The sequence below is a fragment of the Lissotriton vulgaris genome, chromosome 11, assembly GCF_964263255.1.
Source record: "Lissotriton vulgaris chromosome 11, aLisVul1.2, whole genome shotgun sequence".
NCBI lineage: Eukaryota > Metazoa > Chordata > Amphibia > Caudata > Salamandridae > Lissotriton > Lissotriton vulgaris.
The window spans coordinates 170,819,755-170,843,138 of NC_141699.1; the positions used below are offsets into that span (position 1 = coordinate 170,819,755).

At 47.2% G+C, this 23,384-nt stretch overlaps 1 protein-coding gene across 8 annotated transcripts in view; it reads left to right on the top strand.

Annotated features, from left to right (window-relative positions):
- The window catches only part of ACAD10 (acyl-CoA dehydrogenase family member 10), a 627,389-nt gene that overhangs the window by 410,404 nt on the left and 193,601 nt on the right, over positions 1 to 23,384 (top strand). The gene's annotated exons all lie outside the window — the stretch shown is intronic.

The following is a 23,384-nucleotide window of genomic DNA, read 5'->3' on the forward strand; positions in this document are numbered from 1 at the left end:
TTCAACAATTTGCTCTTTTGGAATAGTTTTCCGGTGTGTATTGCCTATCGTTTATTAGGGAATAATTTCACAGCTGCACCTTTTAATAAGGCTTGACGTATGTTGATTCAGGCTTTCATTTTAGTTTTTTATTTATAAAAGTTATAGATTTTATTGTTTTACAGTCTCTGAAACATAGTTTTTAGTCGGGTATTTGTGGGTATCCCATTGTTACATAGGCCAACATGTTTTAACTCCTGTCGCCTTATTGTGGCGTCTTCATCAGGACATGAACCATAGAGATGCTCACTGCAAGTATTCTGCAGGAGCATACGGGAGTTTATAATCACCGGCAGCCTGTGGGTGTTAGTGCACAAATGGAGGGCTCACTGTAGTCTTTTTGCTCAGTCTTTATTTGTCTTCATTTCTGATTAAATTATTTCGGTGCAGTAGATCGTGGCATATTTCTCTCTGTCGCAATCCTTGTACGAGTAAAAGATATTTCTAGGACGTAGAAACTACAAGAGTTATGTAAATTCCCAGTGAAGTCAACATTTGTTGGCGTTTAAGTAGGCTCGTACACAAATGCCCAAAACATTGCTAAAACCAAATTTGTGAATGCAGAAAGCTCAAAACACTGATCAGAACAACATGGGAAGTGTTCTAATATATCTTACACTAACTTAACAAATCATGCCTTGCAGTCTATGGCTGTTGTGAAAACTATACCTGAAGTTCTATATTTAATTAAATAGATGACATTTGGGAAATACCCAGAGACTGATTGTCTTCAAAGTCTACAACTAGGCATTATTACCATTGTTGGTCTCAAATTGTAATGACTGTTTGGGAGAAGTGTGCAAATTATTGGTTCATCTCCCTGCACATTCTTAATGCATAAAGTTTAACTTTGACCGACTGTGTACTTTTCATCTGGGGTTCTATGCATTTGCTTTCATCTATTGCATCTGCACACTTTCTTGAACTTTCAAGATTTTCAAAGTTAGTGGTGAGAGTGGAGGGGGTGGAGGCGTGGTCAACTGCTGAACAAGATGGTAGCGGGAGCATGAAATCCTGCGCCACAGTGGCAAAACTGGACTAAATCCTGGTGACACAGGGCGTCTGCTGGCACCACCATACTGCTGAAAACCAGAGAGTGCTGGTGGTTACCATGCTTCAGGCTGCAGGGCTCCAGTCCAGAGGGGTACGGGTCTTCCCCCCCTCACCATGACACCCTAAGTACTGGTTGGGCGTCTAAGTGGGGATCCAGAAAGGACCATGAACTGAGGCACACTGGTAGAGGGGAAGAGGAGGACTACCAGAGCAGCCCAAGACAAAATGGTTGCCTAAAATAGGCAGGACAGGCCTGCACCATAGCCCCCAAGCTAGAGCACAAACCGCAGGAGGGGAAAGCCTTCATATACTTCACCTGTGTAGCATCTGACACAGTGCACAGATAGGTGAGAGAAGCTCAGTTGAAGATTGCAGAAGCACATCACTGTCTATGCTAGCATCTGGTTAAACACCTGAGATGGTGCTTAAAGGGGTTCAGTGAATGGATTTGGAGACTACGGGCTGGGATATACTGTGATGGTTCCTCGCTTTGCCCCATGCCCACTTAAGATGATTAAGAAGATGCTTGAAGTAGTAGCAGGAGTGACGCCCAAGACCTTGTGTTGCCTGGATTTTTTAAGGGCTACCAGAGTCACCTCGTGCAACTGCGGGAGAGGGCCTAGCAAAAGAAATGAGGGGAAGGCAGAACATCGAAGGGACAATAACTGAGAGACGACCCTGACATTGAGGTGCGCAGAGAGATGGGTCTTGGCCACACTCTTCTCTATCCATCCTCCAGGCAGGTAAACTGAATACATATGCTTTTTGTAGTGGCACGCCTGGGCAACCAACTGAAACGGATCTAGCAGAGACCCCACAGGAGCCTGAGGACCCACCCCTTCACAATCTCCTTCAGGCGGTGAAGGACTCTAGATTGGCCCAAGAACACAAAATAGGCATGCTGGCAGTGGACGGTACTGTCCTGAGGGCAGATCTTCAAAAAACAGCCACCAGGTTGGGGACAGCTGAACAAACCAAGACAGAACACACATGGCCCGTCAAAAACCTGGAATTAGACGTCCAACGCCTCACAGAGACTACCCACAAACTGTATACCTGAGCGTAGGACGCGGAGGGGTGTTGTTGGTGCAACAGTATGCGCTTTGTGGGGCTACCGGGAAAGACAGAGGCACTGGTAGTCTAACAATTCAGGAAGGCCTGATCAAAACCATGGTGGACCCAGAGGTTCTTTGCAATGACTTTGTGGTTGAACTGGCACACAAAATAGCAAGCGTACCCGAACACCAGGGGAAAAATCCAGGCCACTGATAGCACCGATATTGAATCGTGGAGACTGGGAGGCAATCCTGAGGGCCGCTCATCAAAAAGTGCAGTTGTCCATTGACAATGCAGAGCTCCAGCTTTTCCCAGACTACACACAAGAGATGCAAACCACAGTCTTTTGATAAAGCCATAGTAGAACTTCACAAATGCAAGATACTATACACAATGCTTTTGCCCGGGAAACTCTACATCGGCATGGAAGGCAATGCATGGTTTTTCCTGCCACCAAAGGAAGTTTGAAATTATCTGTAGGCATTGCAGCCATCTGGACACTGGAGACACACCAAGAGAAACAGCCGAACCAGAGAAATGGAGGACAACACAGCTACACCAAGATCACTGAACCTCCGAGGCACTTGTGATGGGGTCCAAAGAATCTTGGAATCAGCAGTGGAATGAACATATAATGTTGGGAGCCGATGAGGCCCGGATACTATCTTCTCATATCTACACTTTTAGGGGATCTGCCCCTATTCCTTGGGGAATTGGACTGAAGTACTGAAACAGTGAACTCCACATTGGTTTTGTAAGCTTAATGTTGCTCTGGAGGGCGACGGGCACCTCAGGCATTGGGGTGGTGGACAGTTGGAAGCTCACAGCATGAGGCTGTAGGGAGGAGGGGTGGAGGGAGATGGTTGACCCAAGGTATTGCGGTTATGGGGGTGGCTTAATAAGAGACTGATGAACAGAGGGGAAGTACTAGCAGGTAAAAGTAACATAACACTATTGAGATGGCCAGTAGACCAGGCGACCTGCCTCTTAAGATCTTATCTTGGAATGTTAATGTGCTAGGGCACAAAATTAAAAAGGGTATAGTGCAGAAATACTTCTACCGATAAGATCCGGACTTGATACTGTTACAAGAGACACACCTGGTGGGTACAAGGATTGACTTCCTAGGTAGGGGTAGATATAAATATTGGGCGCACTTGGGGTTTACCAAGGGCACACAATAGAGGGGTATACTGGCCTGCAAATCACTTCCACTCACTGTTAATCAGACATGGACGGATACGAAGCTGTGCTATGTGACTATAAGGGCATGTGTCAAGGCGCACCGGTGGCTGCTGTGTCATGGAATGTCCCCCAGGGTCTACAGACAACATGCTAACAAAAATGGGCAAAAGACTGTCCCAAACACTGGACACATTGACCGTTATAGGAGAAGACATAAACATGAAGATGAGGGCTGATATGGACAGAACAACAGCAAGATAGTCAGGGCGCACAGGTACGATGCTGTTTGGTTTTACACAGGCAGTGAGCCTGGTTGGCCCTTGTGTGAGTCTTACCCCGAGAAGCAACAGTATTCCTGTGCAGCCAATGGGATGAGAGATGATGCCACAGATCCATAGAGGTAGATATGGGGATACACACTTTCTTCCTTAGGGTATATTTGACCAGTCACCCCTGTGCACTACAATGTACACCACACTATTTAGCCCCAGAACAGAGTGGCAATTGGATCTCTGGGAAATCCGAGATGAGAACAGCAAACAATTCCTCCTTCAGGTGACAGACCAGTACTTGCTGAAAACGTGCAATCTGCGTCATCTGAGGGCCCACTGTGGGAGGCCTCTAAAACAGGAGTGTGGGGGCAATGAATAACAAAAATATAGGGCAAGTGCAGGAACAAACTACGGGTAATCCACGGGCTCAAGACGAACCTGGCCCAATGATAGGGGGACTATGTGCTGGATCAGAATGCCGCAGTAGCCTATTTGATGGCGATGGTCAGGGTAGAATACCAACAGTTATTGGAGGATGAGGCCAAAGCACTAAAACGAGCAAAACATCATAGACTCTCTCAAGTGGGCAATATCGCGGGGAAATTCCTGGCCTGACTGACTAGAGGGGCAGCGATGGATAAGCAATGGATAAGACAGGGGAAGACACAGACGGGACTCCTAGTGGAATCTGCGCCGGACACAGCGAACGCCTTCGCTGCATATCCAGAGCTGGTCTACCAATTGGAGATACTCTACACAGAGAGAAGACCTTGAGAAGTTCATAGGCGACATCCTGACACATAGTCTGTAAGTGTACAATAGAACCAGGCTGGACTGAGCAATGAAGGCATAGGAAATAGGCAAGACCATTCGATAGATGAAAAGTGGGAAAACCCCAGGCCAAATGGCTTCACAACAGTTTTTTTAAATTTCAGGACAGCAAACTCAGGGAAGGATTGCTGCTGATGTATCAAGATACCCGCAAGGTGAGTTTCCTACCAAGCGATCTCTGCCAATCAATGATTGTACTAATACATAAGAAGGGGGAAACTGCTGTGGACTGTGCATCATATAGGCCTATTTCCCTGATGCTGAGGTAAATATTTTGGGGAAGGAGTTTGCCTAATCACCTGTATCAGGTTATTAACTAATTGATTGCACCTGATCAGTCAGGTCAGGACCCATGTCACATGGGTCCACTCACCATAATCTGTGGCACCTTTATGGAGTTATGGGCAACAGAGACAGGCTGAGACAACTGGTGGTGCTCCTCTCACGCAATGCCTCAAGGGAATTTGACATGTTAGAATGGCCCTATTTGATGGCAGTTCTTGAGAAGATGATACTTGGAAGGGAGTTTGCGGCATAGGTATAGCGGCTCATTGCCGACCCCACAGCGAGAGAATGCAAATTAACGGTACGGTCTCACGAGAATTTGGGCTGGGGCAAAGATGGGGATATCCACTTTTCCACCCTTCTGTTTGCTTTTTCAGTAGAACTATTGGCAAAATGGGTGAGGATAGATGCACTGCTGAAGAGCCTCTGAAGGGATCAGGGGAGGGAGAACAGAATCTCCTTGTACGCAGATGATATGTTGCCCTTTCTGGTGGACCCAGAAATTCGATTCTGTGAATAGTTGACATACTCACCACATTCACAAAATTTGCTGGAGTGCTTATCAACTGGCAAAAATCTCTAGCGTATTCTCGATAGGATGGCTTCCCCCACAGGCATGAGAGTGCTCCCCTGGACTGGACGACGCAGGGGTTCAAATACTTGGGAATATTCATAATGATAGAGCCCAAAGAATTAATGCGCCGCAACCTCTGGTGTGTCCTTAACAAAGACAAATTAGATGTGGGACACTGAAGGAAACTCTCACTATCATTTCTGGCGACGGGAGCACTCTATACAATTACAGTGCTCCCTAAATTCCTGTATATGTTGCAGAAACACCATTTGAGGTTTCCAAATCCTTTTTTGCAGCAGTCAATGCAGTAACCTGCTCTTCACTCTGGGGCGGACTGGTTACAGATAAAAATTGTACATCGGGCGTGCTACACTCAAATCAGGCTATAACATATGGGGAAGCTGAATATTAATAGATGTCTGAGGGGATGTCACCAGGAAGGTTCGCTCTTACCTACATTATGGTTTTGCCCAAGGATAAAGGATTTCTGTTCGCCATGAAGAGCCACCTCACAAAGGCCCTAGACTCCAAACTGACCCTGAATGCCCAGCTAATAGGCTTGGGAATTTGGGTCGGTAAGACGCTGTCAAAATATACTATGCTGTTTGCAATGTTGCATGGATGGTGGGCCTAGGAGATATGGTCAGACAGTGGAGTAGCTCAACTCTACCACAGTTACAAGAATAGGCACGTAATATAGGCTGGTGCATGCAGGTCGAGAAAACAGTCTACTGAGGCAATTGAGAGATCTCCAAGGCAATGACAATCCCACTGATGATACTCTGAATGAGACTCAGTGGTTTGTAGTCCTGAACCCTAGCAATCTTACAAGGTTAAGGATGTGTTAAGGACACTGTAAACTACTGTCATCTCTTAGGTTACCTTCATGCAAGGTATCACTGGAGAGGCCACTCTCTCCCTATAGTCAATTACACACACGTTGAGAGACTACTTTCTCCCCCACACCCTACCAATGGGAACTATAAGGCATATGTACTGTAATAAAGGAAAGTGTTAACTCTTCCTCTTAAAAAAGGTTTACACTCTTGCAAGACTATTGCGGGATCGGAATAGAAAGTAATGATTCAACTTTTCTAATAATAATAAATGGACTTAAAATAAATAAATGAGTATCAATGTGTGCTATGTACCAGTGTTGCTCTCATGGAAATAAACGTGGGGTATTTAAATAAACCTAAATGATTTATTTTTCTCCACAATGAAATCATAGATTGTATTTCATTAAATTAAACAAACTGTTACTATTGTGGTGTATGTAAATTATACATACTACATCAGGATATATTCAATGTAAATGCAACGTCATGTAAATTAGGAAGCACTTCCCCCTCGGACTGCACCCCAGCGATTTCCTGCCTGGTTCTTGGGAGAGTCTCACAAGAGCTTTTAAGAACGGGGAAAAGGGAAACATAATGCAAACCACATTGTATATGAAAGTAGAGGCTAGCTTTGAAAGGAGATTTTCTGTTAACAGTTTTAAACAACTAGAATCTTTTTTTTTGTCCTGTTAAGGAAGGCAAAAACATACAACTTTAATGTGTGAAACACCAACACCATCTCCTTATAAACAAAAAGGAAAAAAATATAGTACAAACTGTTAAAAAAAAGCCTACTTCCTGGGGTGTACTTATGATCTTGGACAAGCATGTCCTGGATAGACCTGCTTGTCTGCTTACTCAAGCAGCACAATAGTGCTATATTCATGAAAATGCAAATTTTACCTATGTCCTTCATTCACATTCTTAGAAGTGTCATTCAATATCTTTCTCGTAATGTACCTGCAGTTCCAGCAGGTGTCGCTCAGCCACCAGGGCATGGTGGCATGGTTAGAAGTCCTAGCATGATTAATTTGGTGATGGGGAAGTGGCCTCAGAATAGGGATGAATTTCCTTTTTAGTTGGTGGAAGAATTGGAGCAACTCGAAGCTGTCTTTCCTCACACATCTACTGTGGATAAACACAGGATACCTACAATGAGTTAGCCGAAAGGTCTTGTTCCCAATTTAGCAGATTGCACCACTTGGGGGAAAGTCTTTGCGACAGTTTACTCGCTATGATTTGGCACCCCCTCCATGACTGTGCTTCCGACGGGTCTTAAGAAAGTTCAGGATGAACAAGGAGCGGATGCCGCCCTTGAGTTGGGGATGAGACTCGTGGAGGCATTCCCCATAGTCTCGGACATGATTCTTGCTAACGTCAAGGGGGAAGCAGTTATCCTACAGGTGAGTCAGCTCCTTGAGGCAGTGGCTGACGTGGATAAACAAAGTGAATTGCCCAAGATTATAGCTAAAGTTTATAAATCATTGTGATGCAATAATTTGGGAATAAGACCTTTTACTCAGTCACAAAGTAAGCCCCAACCAGAAAAAGAGGGGCATCCAGTTTTTCCAAAGAAGAACTCTTATGACATTTTATTGGCGGAAGCTGATTGTCCTCCCCCCAGTCGTCTTGGCTTTGTCGTGGGGGAAGACGTAAAACGTCCTAGTTTTTCCTTTTACGTCTCGGAAGAGGCTAGACAAGCTTACAAGTCTGAATGGGCTTTGGCCCTAGCGCCGGCTGTGTATCGTAATCAAGTGTGCTGGTACGATCAATCACCGGGCCATGAGATAGCTCTATGTTCCATGCCACTGCCACAAGCCCAATACCCTATCAAACGAGACGCTAAAGCTTCCGTGAGTGTCATCTTGACACAATTAGAATATCAAGGTGTAATTGAACCCTGTGTTTCGTCAATGAAAAATCCTCTTTTTCCAATAGTGAAACTGGACGGTTCCTATTGTATATTGTTGGATTACAGGAATATGAATAGTCATGTTCGTACATTTTCCGTACAAAACACACAGAGCCCTGCGTGGATAAATAACATAGTCTGTAAAAAGTATAAAATAACACTTGATATATCCAATGGATTTTACAGTCACAATCTGGTTCCTGATAGCCGTGACTTGATGGCATTTACTGTGGTTGGCAATCAGTAAAGATTTACGCGTTTGCCTATGGGCTATAAGGATAGTCCTGGGGCTTTTGCTGTGCGTGTTGTCTCTTTTGCATAACATAGACCCAGATGCTTGCTCATACTTTGATGACATTTATTTGACAGATGATGAGTTGATACCCCATCTAGTCCACGTTGATCGCATCATTATGTCTTTTGCCAACCTGGGGTATAAATTTAATTTTGCTAAATCTGACATCGCCTATTTGACAGTGCTCTTTATGGGTTACAAACTCAATAACAAAGGTAGGGGTTTAGCCCCTCATTTCTTGGAGAAATGTGCGCAATTGCAACCTCCTTTTACTTTAAAAAAGTTACAATCTTTGCAGGGATTTTAAAATTTTGTGTGATCATATATCCCTGAATATGCCCAGGTCATCAAACCGCTTTATGCATTGATACAACCCACTTTTTCGTCTTGCAGCTGGTTTCCGGAACACACCGCGATTCTTCAGTCTTTGCAAGCAAATAGGCTTGCGACCAACTTCCTCTTAACAAGAGACATTTCTACAAATTTGGTCATACAGAATTTACTGGGTACAGTAGTGGGTGATACAGTCCTGATTGCATACAAATCGCACTTGTACACTTCAGCGAAGATGCGTTTGTCTTCGATTGAAAACATTCTTACAGCAGTCCAAAAGGTAATTCTTAAAGAACACTCCCTGGATCAAGGTAAGCGCATTCTTATGGTCTCGCCTTTGGCTGCTCTGGAAGCAGTCACGAAGGCGAGCGTTCCTAATTCTAAAGCCTTACATCCACGTTTGATTCAGTGGGCGAGTTCATTGACATCGGCTGATGTCACTTTTATCTTTGACCCATCATTACAGATGCAAGAGTTTTTACAATACAAGCCAGTTCATCCACCTCCATCGTCTCTTCTTCCTCTGGATCGGTACAAATGTATCATTTATACTGACGGATCTTCTCAACCAGCCATAGGCTCTAAACATGCTTTTCTGAAATAAACACGTAGTGATAGATTTCTTACCCTAGAATTACCCCCAGGCGACTGGATCCGGAAAGTTTTTCATCAGCAATACCCTGCGCGTCGGTAGGCGTCGTCGTGCGGCTCCGTGTGCCTCGTTGGCGCCGGGATGACGTCGCTGGAGCTACTTAGACGCGCCCACGCACGCTGACGTCAGTTCTGTTCTTTCTTTATCTGCGCCAGCAAGGGCAGATCCGGGAAGAGCGAGTACCCCTAGTCATTTTTTTGACTGAGCTTTTCAAGGCCTTTTACCTGATGTTTTCGAATTGATCGTCTCATGGTGTCGTAGGGATGTCCGGTTTCAAGAACTGTGGGGACTGTCAACGCATGATGTTGGAGACGGACCCCCACCGCTTGTGTCTTTACTGCCTGCGGTGCGACTATGACCCAAAGTCATGCCCCGACCGCTGGGCCATGGCACCAAAGACTTTGCAGGAGCGGTCCCAAAAGTTGCTTGAAGTCCGTCAGTCGGCTCCGTGCAGCTCGAGGTCCCTGTCCCATGAGAGGTCGAGGGACTGGTCGCGGAGCCGTCATCACCATTCTTCTGGATCTAAGTCTTAGCACTCGGAGTCAGGTAAGTCGAAGCATTCCAAAAAGAAGTCGAAGAAGCATCGTCGCTCTTTGACTTCTCATTGCCCGTCGTGCGACGCGGCTGACGGTGTGGGCAGTGCCACCCCCACAGCTCTGGCAGTGCCTACGACGTCGCCACCAGTTTACCCCCCTTTCCGGGTGTGGTGGCGACGCCTGCTCAGGTGCAAGAGTTTTTTGCTGCCATGGCCCAACTCTTTGGGCCGTCTGGCCCCGCGGGTATACCTGCGGGCCCCGTGGGCCCGACAGGGGGTCCTACTTTGCCATCTCTGGCGGCTCCGGCCCCGGTGTCATCGGCGGCACCGGCCCCCATGCCGCAGGCCCCCCAGAGATCCAGGATCGGATCCCAATCGATGCCGGTTGACCTAGTGACACCTCCACCGGCATTGATATCCCTGGCACTGCTTCCGACGTTGCCAGCTTCTCGGGACGACGTCGTCCCCAGGTTCAGACCGGACACGATGCCAGATCGGTGCTGCCCGACGCTGATACCGACATCGATGGGCCCTTTTGTGCCCTATGTCAGTCCTCCTTATTTTGAGCCTGTTCCACAGACTTCGGAGGAAGGGGAGGACTGGGAGGGGTCTGAGGACCCTCTAGCACAGGACTGTGCTTATGATGAGTACTGGGCAGAGGATTTGGGGGATTCCGGTGGTCTTGACACCTCACCTGACCTTGGCATGCTGTCTCCTCCTACAGTGGCTACGGAGGAGGGAGCCAGTTACGCAGTGGTGTTGCGTAGGGCAGTGGAGGCTCTCCACCTCGAACTCCCTATGGTGGCCGTCAGAACTAACCTCCTGACAGAAGTGCTCCAACCGGTGGCTACCTCTTCAGAGCCCTTGCTGCCTTTTAATGAAGCACTGTCAGATGTTCTTTTGGGCACCTGGTCCAGGCCCAACACAGGGGCTCCTGTGGACAGGAACGTGGTCTGACGCCATCGCCTGGCTCCGGGCAACCCCCTCTCCCTCTCCCTTACCCAACACCCCACCCCTGAAAGCTTGGTTGTCCAAGCCTCAGCATTCCAGAGCGTGCTCCCTACCGCACCTACGGATAGGGAATCCAAGAAGCTGGATCAGCTTGGCAAGAAGCTGTTTTCATCTGCCAGCTTCGGCTACTGGGCCTGATGGCCTCCTGCATCCTGATTGTGGATCGTGCCAGATGGCATTTTCGGGCTCTGCAGTGGGACCTGAAGTTCCACTGGGCACAGCATCAGGGCGACCTGTCTGATTACGTCCAGTTCTCGGAGGGCACTGCACGGCATTTGCAGGGGTGGCTTACGAATCGCGATTGGGTCAATGGCAGATCCCTCTCCCTTCCACAACCTGAACATACAGTTGTGACGGACGCGTCACTTCTGGGACGGGGCGGCCACATGGGGGAGGCAGAGATCAGAGGCCTCTGGTGTCCAGCGGAGTCCCGGCTCCACATCATCCTGCTGGTGCTTCGGGCGATCCACCTTGCACTGAAGGCATTCCTCCCCTCTGTCATGGGGAGAGTAGTGCAGGTGTTCACAGACAACACCACCGCCATGTGGTACTGCAACAAACAGGGCAGGGTGGGGTCGTGGACCCTATGCCAAGAGGATCTGCGCCTCTGGGCTTGGCTGGAACATCAGGACATGTTCCTGGTGGGGCAGGTTCTCTGAACGCTAGGGCGGATTAACTCAGCCACCGGTGCATGATGGATAACAAATGGCGTCTGAACTCTGACGTGGCGCAAGGTCTCTTTCAACAGTGGGGAGAGCCTTGGTTAGATCTATTTGCCACCAAAGAGAATGCGCAATGTCATCAGTTCTGCATGTTGGAATTCCCAAAGCGGCACTCGCTCGGCGACGCTTTTCGCTGCGAGTGGAGTTGCAGTCTGTTGTACGCCTTTCCGCCTTTACCACTTCTGCCCAGAGTGCTGAAGAAGACAAGGCGCGACCGGGCCCAAGTTGTTCTTGTGGCTCCGGACTGGGCTTGAAGGGTTTTGTATCCTGAGTGACTCAGTCTGAGCATTGATCCCCCGATCCGTCTGCCTCTTCGGGAGGATCTTCTGTTTCAGCAGCAGGGGACGGTCCTCCACCAGAACCTGTCCAGCCTCCATCTCCTTGCGTGGAGATTGAGCAGCGGCAGTTGACGTCTTTCGACCTTCCCCCCCGAAGTCTGTAATGTTATCTTGGCGGTCAGGCGTCTCTCTACTAAGACAGTATACGCCTGGAAGTTGAATACGTTTGTGGCATGGTGCACAGCAAAGGCTGTGGATCCTCTTTCTGCCCCTCTTTCAAAGGACCTTCTTTTTCTTCTCTCTTTGGCCCAACAGGGCTCTGCTCTGGGCACTATCGGGGACTATCTCTCGGCCATTTCCGCCTTTTTAAGCCTCCCAGATCAGCCTTCTCTTTTCAAGTCCCCTGTTGTGAATAGAGTCTTGAAAGGCATCATGCACATGTTTCCTCCTGTTCCTTTCGTGATGCCTCAGTGGGACTTGAATCTAGTTCTTACCTTTCTGATGTGCCCTCCCTTTGAGCCACTTCATAATTGCCCTCTTCGTCTTCTCACTCTACCGACTGCTTTCCTGGTTGCCATCACCTCTGCCAGAAGAGTGAGTGAGCTCCAGGCTCTTTCTTCTAAGCCTCCTCTTCTCTCTGTCCATCCGGACAAAGTTGTTCTAAGGGCTCTTCCTTCTTTACTGCCAAAGGTTGTCACTGCCTTTCACATCGGGCAGATCATCACTTTGCCCACCTTCTTTCCACCTCCGCATCCCTCTAAAGAGGAAGAGAGGCTCCACCATTTGGACCCAGAACGTGCGCTCTCTTTTTATCTGAGCTGCACACAACAGTTCCGGGTGGATGACCAGCTCTTAGTTGGCTACGAGGGCGTCAAGAAAGGTCGGGCTGTGTACAAATGGACCATCTCTCGTGGGTTGTTCTGTGCATAAAGGCTTGTTACTCTTTGGCTAAAAAGGAGCCTCCAGTGGGGTTGCGCAGCCACTCTACCAGGGCGACGGCAGACACTACTGCTCTGGGGCAAGAAGTTCTCTTGCAGGACATCTGTCTGTCAGCTATGTGGACTTTGTTTACCAAGCACTACTGCCTGGACAGCCAAGTCCGGAGAGACGGCTTCTTTGGCCGTTCGGTTCTCCAGGACTTTTTGGTGTGATCTTGGTTTGCAGACCCACCACCGGGGTTGGTATTGCTGGAGTATCTATTCTAAGGTAAGGAATCTATCACCGTGTTTCTTTCAGATGCACAAGTTACTTACCTTCAGTAACGATATATCTGTAAGTATTAGTAGTGATAGATTCCTTACCACCCCACCCATCCTCCCTGTTCTGCGAACTGATTTCTAGGGTTAAGGTCATCCCTTTCAGGGCCCTAGTTTTATGGCACCAGTGGTCAGTTTCTTGCATGGCTCTGCGTTCCTGACGTGGAAAGTCATGTACAGAACTGACAGTGCGCGTGGGCGCGTCTAAGTAGCTCCAGCGACGTCATCCCGGCACCAACGATGCACGCGGAGCGGTACGACGACGCCTACCGACGCGCAGGGGTACTGCTGACAAAAAACTTTCCGGATCCAGTCTGGGGGTAATTCTAAGGTAAGGAATCTATCACTACTAATATTTCTTACAGATATATTGTTACCGATGTTAAGTAACTGGTGCATTCATCTGCCTGCGCTATTGTGGCAGGCTCAATGGTGTATGGTGAGTTTAAGTCTTCCTTGGTGCACACACAGGCTCTGGGAGACTGTACTGCTCAATTGACTGAGCTGTGCACTTTGTTGTTGGCTCTAGAATCCGCTGATTCCTCAGGGCCCACTCTTATAGTGTGCAATTCATTTTACCGTGTACAATCCTCTAATGACAATTTGTTCTTTTAGTCTCAAAATGATTATCGAGATTCTAAAGGCAGTGCAATAAAGCATAAAACGCTTTGTGTTCGAATGGCGGATCTTAAGGAGAGTCTACCACTCATACATGTTATCCATACTCTTGGCCATCAGTGAGTGGGAGCACATGCTGTTGGTAATTCTATGGCTGATGAGGCAGCCAAATCTGCAGTAGCCACTTGTTCAACAAGGTCCATGACTGAAATAGACAATGACATACTTTCTGCTACAGCATCTTTGTGACCAATGGCATCCAGGAAAGCATAGCAAGCCAGATATGTCTACACTCACCAAAATGCAATAGTGAAATAAATATAAAAAGGATAGAATCTTTCTCTTCTAAATAAAGACATCCAAATGAACCAATCACAATCCTTACTTAGGGTGTGCTTCCACTCCCAGGAGTTTTTTAAGAGGCTCACAGGCGTCTCGCGAGACTGTAACACAAGGAATTGCTTAATATCTTCTATGAAGCAATACATTTAATAAAATTCTAAGTTAATCAACAAGTCAAATGTTCTACTTTTTTTAAATTACACAAAAAACTCTGAAATTAACATAATTCTAAATCTACAGTCTTGCAAGTGCTTTTTGAGCATCAAACAGGAAGTACAGCCCCCTTCGGTGTCCACGCAAGGGATTAGGCATCTGGCTCCAACGAGCATCTCTCTCACTAGAGCAGTCTCTTTTAGGAAAATATATATATGCATATCCAACCATCTTTTATTCACTATTCTAGATTAGCATTAGATAAGCACAAACCTGGTGAACAACTGTATACAATAGATTACAATGAAATGTACAACTCTACAATCCTGCAAGAGTCCCACAAGCATCTTGCAGGGACCTCGCAAGAGTCATGATACCTGAAGAAAAATTAATTGCTGGTAAAGTGTCTTGATGTTAGAGTTAAAAGAACTGTGCAAGTACACAATCTCTAATGAGATAGTTAAATATCTATCTGTTTAATACAATTATTTTATAAACATTTTGCAAACTCTAAACCATATCTTATGTTATGTTAGAATGAAAAAGGCATTCTATTAGCAAAATAATGTCTGCACATAACATATAAAGTCATTCTACAATATATACAGAACCAAAATAAATTAATTTACTTTTATTACAAAAAACTAGAACTTCACTGAAGAAAGCAAATGTTAACAATATTGTAGGTGGGTGAATTTCTTAGTGACAACATTAATGTTTTGAACAAAGACAAAACACCAAAATAAGCAGTTATAGTTAGCAGCACTAACTATAACATGCACCCCCATCATTCAATGCTAATCACTTCACATAATACATCACTCATGATTATGTTACACACAACTTTTTGGTTCTACAGAAAACATTTCCAACAGGAGAGAGATTGTACATAGTAAATACTAGCTTTTGTGAGCAGCCTTGAGTTATTGGAGAGAAATGTGGCAGCATTATACTTCAAATGGAACAGTGTGTGTACCAGGTACTAACATATGATTTCTTGCTTATTTTGCTTCCAAAGAAAGGCCATCTGTAAAGTTTTTATCACAGTATGAAGGGTGTAGGTAGTATGATCTTTAGCACCTTCAGATCTTCATGGTTTTTTCAGTGAATAGTTTCTCATTTTTTACACCTGTTGCATAGAATGTAGACTGTTCTTAGTAGATTATTTTCAATTGTCTGTGGAGTATTTCTTATCATAGTTTATATTTGGAAATAGTGTGGTATAGAATGAACTCTCTCCATAGAATAAACTCTTTTTACAGTACTCCGTTCTCTACACATTATTGTCACATGGTTCTGTAAATCATTAAACACATACAATAACAAATACCAGAGATAAAAAGAAATAAATCACATCAAATCTTATTGCCATGCTGTAGTTGTATATAGTATTCCCAAAGATAAGAAATCCTTAGATATTACCTCCCTAATAACTTTCCACCGATCTGCCGATTCACCACAAAACGTTTAGACCTAAGGCATTTTCTACATTTTGAGATGAAATACATTTTTGTGGTGAATTGTTATGGGGATGCAAAGATAAGAGGGACCCGAAACGTGTTTTTCCACCAATGCATTTTCCATAGACTATTGTATTTGACATAGCTTCAAAACGGCTCAATGGATTTACATGAAATTTGGCAGGCTTTATACATTATGGTGCAGAGATTATGCTTTTTGTGTACTGCAGTTGATGAAAAATTGCAGTAGAGTGGCGGAGAGTCTTGTACAGTGTAGAGTTGTACAGTGGAGTATCATTATTTGTGAGAACCCAGTGCATGGTAGAGTAGCGATTTATAGTTCGTGTTGTCTGGTTAACGAGCAGAAAAGAGTGTGCAACGAGCTCCACTACTTATAATAATGTGAAGGTGGTGGATAAATTGTAAATGAAAGTTATAACTATAACTTTAGAATTGTTAATGTTTGTGTAGTTTAAACTTGGTTTGTATAGGGAAAATAAGTTTTCCAAATTATAAATAAGCTTTAACGTTTGTTTTTTTCATTGTACATGTATATTTGTGTGTGTGTGTGTGTGTGTGTGTATATATATATATATATATATATATATATATATATATATATATATATATATATATATTGAATATAAGATTATCCATAGTTTTTTCAAATAATCATCCGGCACTCCAGGTAAGATTTGTAGACACCCTTGGGCTTTTATTTATAACAAGAAAACATCTACGCATTTCAGCACCCAATGCTGCCTTGTTCACAATGTTTGAAGCACCATTTTTTCGCATTAAAATACTTAACAGATAACATTGAGAAAGGACATTACATGCTATGGAAACAGGACTAAGCCTTCAAACTTGTGGCAGCCATATTTTTTTTTTTTTTTTAATTTTTGAAAACCTTTATTGTGCAGTGGTAAAAGTACAAATACGGGCCCACAACCATAAGGCCGGCCACGAAAACTGTTGAGGCACTGGTGCATACATTACGGCGACACAATAGCACATGAGGATCATAGGCAAACATTGAGAGTTACACTGTAAAACAACGTGGTATCGTGTCTCAGGAGCATTGAAGGTTAATTTTAAAGGTTTTTTTTTTTGTGTTGCAACTATTGAAGTCCGACATTGTAATTTCACATAAACAGCACATAAAGAGAAGAAGCCCGTGCAGGCGAGACGTAACATTACCAACAGTTGTATCAAGTAATCCAATTACCCAAAAAGCTAGTTCCCCCAGGCGGGATGGCGGCTTAAATTCCTACAACAGAAGTAGCAGAGCTAACATAGCACCCAGTGTCCACCGCCACCCACCCTATTCTAACCCTGACACGGACCCAAGAAAGTATAAAGAAAAGAGGACGAACAACTAATAAAATAAGGCACCATAGAAACTGAAACAGAAAACGAAAAAATCCCCCAACCCCCCACCCTACACGCATGCAGAGGCTACGGCCTGCCCCCCCCCCCCCCCAGCGCGGTGTCTGTCGCCCTATAAACCCGAAATATAGAAGAGGAAACAGAAAAAGGAAAGAGGAAAGAGTATAATCCTTGAAATATAGGGAGTAAGAAAAGTGTAGACTAATCTATATCTCCCATGAAATGAGGAAGGTGGGGAGGAGCCAACAAATACCAGGCTTCCCGGACTCACAGTCATTACAAAGTTCCCTACGCCATATGTAGCACTAAAGTTGGGAAACATCGCATCAAATGAGAGCAGAGTGGTTTACCCCTGAACCCCCCACACCGCACAGAACCGCCATCCCAACAACAAAAATAAACAGCAGGACTTAATAACTGCGACCTTAAATGAGGAAAGCATCACACCCAGCGAATTCAATATATCAAAAAGCGTTCCAGTCCAGGTCACCACCAGTCGATCGGGCAAAACCAACGTAGGGAACACCATCAGCCCTGGCCTGAGCGTCGAAATCCCTCCAGGCATGGCCGCCGCTGTGAGCTCCCCTCAGGCAGAACAAAGGAGCAAGATGGGCGCTTCCGACAAAGAAGGCGCAGAGGAGGAGGAAATTAGTGCCCCCAGTCACCAGCACGTTCAGTACCCAAAATGACGGACGCCCCCTCCATCTCAGGATGATACACTCTCCACAAATGCAGAGAAAGAGTCACGGAGGCAAAGGCAGCGAGGGGGGCCCGCACCTGGGAAGTCGTTAAGTTATGCCATAGTGACGACTCCGTAGTCACAGTATCAGGCATCAAAATGGAGGGCGACTTTGCAACTTTATCCTCATCAAAAGAGGAACATCCAACATTGTAGCCAGAATCATTCCGTACCGCCGCACTCTCACGCTGCAACATTGCATCCGGACAGGAGTAGTTAGCGGCAGCAGGGGGCCAGTCGATCGTGGTCGTCTCAGATACGGTGTAGCTCCCCCAATCTTTCGCTCCAATACTAGGGCTTGTCGCCGCCATGTCGCCCGCAAATCGGCAAGGGCAGCCAGGATATCGCCACAAGTCAAGTCCCTCTGCACTGTCAGCTGGTACGCATTGCACGGCGGCTCCCTCAAATCAGTCACCAGTCCGAGGGAAGGCAGGGCATCGCGTGCTGGGGACAGGGAGACAGCTACCATCTCTTTCTGCAGGGGGGGTGTCATGGCTACCCATGCAGTGAGCACTCAATGAAGAGAGGGGGGCGACTTCGCAGGCGAGAACAAGGATAGCGGGAGCCACCGAAGGAAGCGCGGCTCACAGATCCAGGGCTGCGCGGTACGAGAGCCCCCTCGCCTACTAGCAGTGCAGGCGGACCGCGGCAGAGAAGGCACCCCAAGATGGACTCCGTCCAGCCTACAAGCAGCGTGTTAGGGGAAAGCACTGCAAAAAGGGCTCCCGTCTCGCCAGTAATCAGTTCGACACAGCAGGGAGCCTCACCACAATGGAAGGGGCCGATGTCACCCACCTCCGCGATCGGCTGCACTCCCGCATTAGTCGGTACCTTCCCAGCGTGTCCCGTTGGCGACGCTCAGCCGCGTCCAGTGGCGGCGATCGGCTCCAGGTCCCGGGTCAGCGTCGGAGGTCGGCAAACGGTGCGAGTTCACCGTAGAAACAGCCGGCAGAGGTCTCAGAGGAACGCCAGTGACATCAGTGCTTGTGTGTCTCCGTTTTGACGCGGTGTTGTCAGGATTAAAGACAGGATTTTGATGCAGGATCGGACGACTTGCGGAGCCGGGAGCTCACACGTCCGTCCCGTCAGCCATCTTGGCTCCTCCCCATGGCAGCCATATTTAAACATGTTTTCTTTCCTGCGTTCCAAAGACATAGCAACAAATTTCACTTAAAATTAAAAGTGGTTCCATAGATGATAAAGTGCATATTTTTGGCGGGAAATTTCATTCCTCACAGTTTAAAACACTATATTACATCTAAAATACCCCAAAATTACATTTTCGTCAGTGCTTGTCGGAAATTTAAAGTGCAGATGCACAACCATGTTCCAAATGTTGTCAACAACATATTATTCTGGCTAGTGCCTATTTGAATCAGGTGCAAGTACTAGCAAAATAAAGTGCAAGTGCTTCAGTGCAAAGTATACGTCTCTTTTCCTCTTTTATAATCATTTCAATAGTTACTTCACTATAAAGTGCAAATGCTAAATAAATACAACATATCATGATTTACACAAAATAATCTATGTTAAAAAGTATTTAAAAGCACATAATTTCTTCTATCTATAGCAAAATTACATATAAAAGTTAAAAGAGGAATCTCAGTTTAAAGTGAAAGTGCTCATGTAAACTAAGAAAGTGATGCCTTTTCTATAGCGGAAAGAACCTTTTTTGTATCTTTTTCCCTATAGGCGTATCACTACCTCCAATGTATGCATACTACACCAAAATACACTCTAAAGTGCAAATGCATTAAAAAAAGGAGAAATTTGTACCCGAAACAAATAATTAAAATCAGTCATAGTAATTCATGTGTCCCTACTCATTACTGTCTTCAAATTTTACATTAAAAACATAAGTTACATGGTTTTATACTTGTGCAGGTTTTTACATTGTTACTCTTCATTTCATTATTCAAGACAGACATGTATATAAATCCTCATCCACATTGAGCCCATATGGTTCTTTACAGTTAAACTCCAAAATAAAATGTTTCTAACTTTCGGAGTTCCCTCTCCCTGTCTCCTCCTCTCTTCTTTCTCGGACCTCTGCTATACAACTGTACTGCAGGCTCACAGGGTTACTCTGATGATGGGTCTCAAAATGCTTTGCAATGGGATATGTCCTGTCTTGATTTACAATTTCTCACCTGTGTTGAAGAATTCTTTTAAATACAGGGATAGTTGTACTCCCTATATAGATTTTAGGGCAGGAGCATTGTATTAAATAAACAACAAAACTGGATCTGCAGGTTAGGAAACTTCTAATGGTCACAGTCATGGGCATTCGCAGAAATGTTTCCGGGGGGCAACATTTTAACTTCATCACCATCCTCCGACATGATTGAGCGCAAGTATTAAATACATTTAGGTTTAAAGTATTTTATTGAAGCAGGGTAAGGAAGGAAACAACAGGGCAAGAAAAAGAAAAACCACAGGTGCCCCACAATCAATGCGTACAATACAGTAGATACATCAAAGCAGTTCTGTCCCTTCAGTAGGCACCATCCGGCATGGAAACACAGCTTGTGCGCCTGTGGTTAAAGACAAAAAAGGAGGGGGGGAAGAGGGAAGGGGGGAAGGGAGGGGAAAAAAGGGGGGGGGGGGGAAAGGGGGGGGAAACAACCCTGCTCCACAACCTACCCAACCAACAAAACCCCCCAACTACCGCACCCCAACCCACCCCCTGTACTGTGCCAGTGACCATCTGCTCTCCCCTCGTATCGACCCTCCGGTTGACTCCGCTACTCAATGCCAACTCCGACCAATCAAACAGGCGGATCCGGTGGCGGTGTCAGCCGTAACAGCCTGAGATACCTAGGGCAGGTGATCTCCCTGAACTCAGAACACAACAGGCTATGGAAAGGCGCCCACAGCTCCTCAAAAGCATCTGTATCCCCCAGTGCCACTAAGGACATATTTTCCATGCCAAGGACATGCCACAATCTATGCAGCCAGCCGACAACAGTGGGGAGTGTGGTGGAGCGCCAGTGTATGAGAATGTTTTGCACCGCTGACCCTAGAGCTATCGCAATCTGTCTACCCCTTCTAGACCTGAGGGGGTACATTAACCCATTCGGCAAACCCAGTAGGACATAGGCAGGGAACCGTGGCAGCTCTATCTCAAAACATTTGTCCACCTCGCCCAGAACCTCCTCCCAATAAGAAGCCAAAAGGGGACAATCCCACAGTATGTGTGTAAGCGTGCCAGTTTGGCCACAGTTACGCCAGCACGTCCCCGGTATTGACCTATCCATCTCATGTAATTTCTCAGGAGTGCGGTACCAGTAGGTCGAAATTTTGGTGAAGGTCTCCGTGAGCCCCGTGTGATAGGCCGAGTGGCGTGAGCGGTAGGAGATGTGGTCCCATTCTGTGTGGCTCAACACTCGTCCGAGCTCCCGTTCCCAGCGCTCCCGACCGGGGTTGTGAATGTGAAAGGGGGGGGCTGCAGCATCTTATACAAATCGGAGATTAGTTTAGCGTCCGACGTGCGAGTGATTAACCAGCGCTCGTACACCGTGATCTCCCGGTCCGCCGTTTCGCGCACTTGGGGTTGTAGTGCCCAGTGGCGCGCCTGCATATACCTCATGCGCTCCGTCTCAGGGAAGCCGTAGTCCCGCTGTAAGTCCTGGAAGGGGATGACACCCTCAGGGCCGTATAGGTGATACAAAGTGCAACGCGGGCCGCCCGCCAGCGCTCGTAAGCACCAGGCTCAGTTCCCGGACCGAAGTCCGGATTGCCAATTAACGGCGTGAAGGGAGAGGGAAAAGTAGTAAGTTCATGCCTAGTGGCCACCGAGTCCCACGCCCGAAGCGGGACACGCGTCACAAGAGATGCGTAAAGGTTAGGGGGTCGATGAGCCCGCCTCAAGAATGGGACCTCCTGTAGCGTTCTGCCTGCTACCGCCTGGTCCTGGAACAGCCAGTGTTCGTCTGACTCCCACCGGCTCCATTCCACCAGATAGCGGAGTTGGGCGGCCTGGAAGTATTTCCGTAAATCTGGTATCCCTAGCCCCCCAGATTCAGGTGCCAGCGTAGCGATGTTCCTCTTAATCCGTGGTCTACGGCCCTGCCACACAAACCGCGCAATGGCCGATTGAGTGTCCGCGAGCCACCCTGTGGGGGGCTAGAGCGGCAACGCCCTAAACAGGTATAGTACCTGAGGCAAGAGGGTCATCTTCACTGCGGCCACCCTACCTAGCAGCGACAACGTGCCCTTATCCCACCGACCCAGTTCCTCTCTGATTTTCGTGCTCAAAGCCGCATAATTGGCCGTGACCATCGCCGGGAGGGAGGGCGCCAACAGGATCCCCAAATACGGAATCCGGTCCCCGGACCAGCTCAGAGGGTAAAGCCTCTGCAGTTCCGCCCTGGTGGCACTGGTGAGCGAAATGTCGAGGGCAGCTGATTTCCCGAGGTTCACCTTAAAGCCCGCCACCGCGGCGAAGAGGTCCAATTCCGCAATGCAAGCCGGCAGCGACCTCCGTGGGTCATCAAGCGTCAAAATGACGTCTTCTGCATATAGGCTAATCGCGTGATGAAATTCGCCCATCTTGACTCCGATGATATCGGGGTTCTGCCGAACCCTTTGAGCAAACGGCTCCATATAAAGAGCAAAGGGGACAGTGGGCATCCTTGTCGCTTACCCCGTTCTATGGGAAAGGGCCGGGAACTGCCCCCGTTCACTCGGACCACCGCGGACGGGAACCGGTAGCAGTTGAAGATCAGGTGCCGGAACTTCTCGCCTATCCCGAACTTGCCCAAGACCTTCTCCAGGTAGGGCCAGTGCACCCTGTCAAACGCCTTCTCCGCGTCTATGGAAAGGAGCATTCTTTCCCCGGGGATCCTGGAGGCCTTCTCAAGAATATGAGTCACCCTCTTTGTGTTGTCCACTGTCTGCCTGCCAGGCACAAAGCCCGCTTGATCCGAATCGACCATGCCCGGGAGATGAAGTGCCAAGCGTGCTGCCAATATGCTGGTGAACACTTTCAAGTCCGTGTTCAGCAGCGAGATAGGACGATAGGACCCACAGGCAGTCCTGTCCTTGCCCGGTTTCGGGATCACGGAGACCATGGCCTGAAGAAATTCGGGGGGAATGGCACCCGGCTCCGCGAACGTGTTGAAATGGCGGGTCAACAGAGGCGCCAGCTCCTGACAGAAGGTCTTATAAAACAGAGGGATGAAGCCATCCGGTCCCGGGGCCTTGCCCGGTTTGAGCCGGGAGATCGCCGTGACCACCTCCTCGATACGGATCTCCCGTTCCAGATACTGAGCCTGATCCGGCGTTAACGACGGGAGCGGCACCGACTCCAGATAGTCCGTCTCCGCCCGGGCGGAGGGGGCCTCGCCAGTGTAGAGGTCTGCGTAAAAACTACGGAAAACGTCCGCTATTTGCTCATGTTCCGTGACAGAACCTCCGGCCGGGTTGACCAGCTCCTTCACTCGGTGCTGTTGGTGTTGCACCCTGAGCTTGTTGGCCAGGAGCCGTCCGCAACGGTCGCCACCGGTATAATACTTGTGCTTCAGACGAAGCATCGCGTACTCCGCCCGGTCCGT